Consider the following 1871-nt stretch of genomic DNA (forward strand, 5'->3'; position numbering starts at 1 on the left):
TACTTGAGGTTCCAAAACTTTTCCTGCCATTCCATTGAAAACAAAACAAATTTGTTTTAGTTATTTATATTTTCATTTTAAACAAGTGAATTAATGGGAGGCAAAGAATACTAGAAAGCTTCTATGGAGTTTCCTTTTTGTGCTTTTTCCTGCTGAAGATAAATAATGTTACTGGTAACTGCTGCTATTCTGTTCCTATTTATTGGATTTTCCCGTAGCAAACTCACAAAGAAAACGGAGGTTCTCTACCCACACAACACAAGATTAAAATTGCAGAATTCATACACACACATTTTATTATATTAAACTGTTTATATAGCAGTAAAAGTAGTACAAAAAGCGTGGTCCATAGCTACTATAACACATTTCAACTTACTTTTTTCTAATCAATCTCCTTAAATCAAATAAAGACATACACTTGCACCTAACAAGTTTGAAATAGAATTTAAGGATTACAAAATGCAAAAAAATGTTCTTCCTATTTTCTAGAAAAATCTCAATACTGCAACACTCCTCCTTGAGATTTTTCTTGAAGACTCTAAATTTTACTTTTAACTCTGTAAATTTAGATTTAAATCATTTATTTTGTAAGAAACCAGCTCCACAAAATAATTCTTCTCAGCCTCTTCAATTGGATGAAACTTCTCTTGCTTGATTCCCCCATGTTTGTATGACATTTTGCAACTAAAACAAAATAATTTTTTTTTCTGCTGGAAGCATAAGAAAGTTTAGCTTGTTTTGCTAAATTCTTCTTGGACCAAATAACTTGATTTGCTTTTGAGGAAGTAACCATTCTTTTGCCTTTGTCATTTGGAAATTTTGCAACTAGTTTAACCTTCTTGAACTCCTGCTTAATTTCATTGCAATAAACATTTAATTTTGAACCTTTAACATCAAAAATAGCATAAGAAATAGCTACTTTGCATTGCCGTTCTTTTGTTTCAACACCTACGGAATCACTTTTCTGTACTAAAGTTTTCTTTTCATTTTCACCTTTATCACAATTAGGTATTTCTTTCAGCACTAAATACATCATATTTGAAATTTAAAACAAAGCTATTATTCTCCAATTTTACTTCAACAACCTTGAGTCATAAATGGAAAACAAATCCCTATCAAATACCACATAGTATCCCTTCTTTATCATTTGTGCAACACTAAGAAGATTTTGATCAAGGTTTGGAATAAACAATATATCAAAAATGAGCGTCATACCTTTCTTTGTCTGAAGTTAAATTGAACCTCTTCCTTTAGTTTCTACAATTTCTCTATTTTCCATTATCACTTAAGTCTTGACAGATCTATCCAAAAAGTTGAAAAAACTTGCATCATTGGCCATGTGATTTGTATAGCCACTATCAACGTTCCAAATATACTTCTTTGGTGACTCACAAACTTGTGATGCAAAAAATAAGGATTCTTCAGCTTCTTGTTGATCTTCACTAAAATTGGCTTGTTGAGCAGGTTATTGTTGAGATTGATTTTGCTTTACTTTGCAAAATCTTTCAATGTGACCTTGCTTCTTGCAAAAATTGCATCGAGCCCTTTTCCAGCATATATATTCACTATGATTTGTCTGCCCATAAGTGCCATAAGGTGGAAATTTTCTTTTCCCACTACCATTTCTATTTTGAGCTTCATTCTCCTTTGTGCTTGATGAAGCTTTTCCTTTGTTCTTGGCTTGGAAAGCTTGGAAGGCTCCTTCAGTAACTTTTTCATTTCTTATCGAAGTTCTTTGCTTTTAAGCTTGAAGTTTGCTAATTAACTCTGCAATTGTGAGTCTCTTCAAGTCACAAGATTCTTTAATTGCAAAAATTTTTGCTTCAAACTTATCTGGCAAAGAAATCATGATCTTCTCCATAACTTTTCCA

This window comes from Hevea brasiliensis, unplaced genomic scaffold, assembly GCF_030052815.1.
Source record: "Hevea brasiliensis isolate MT/VB/25A 57/8 unplaced genomic scaffold, ASM3005281v1 Scaf91, whole genome shotgun sequence".
Classification (NCBI taxonomy): domain Eukaryota; kingdom Viridiplantae; phylum Streptophyta; class Magnoliopsida; order Malpighiales; family Euphorbiaceae; genus Hevea; species Hevea brasiliensis.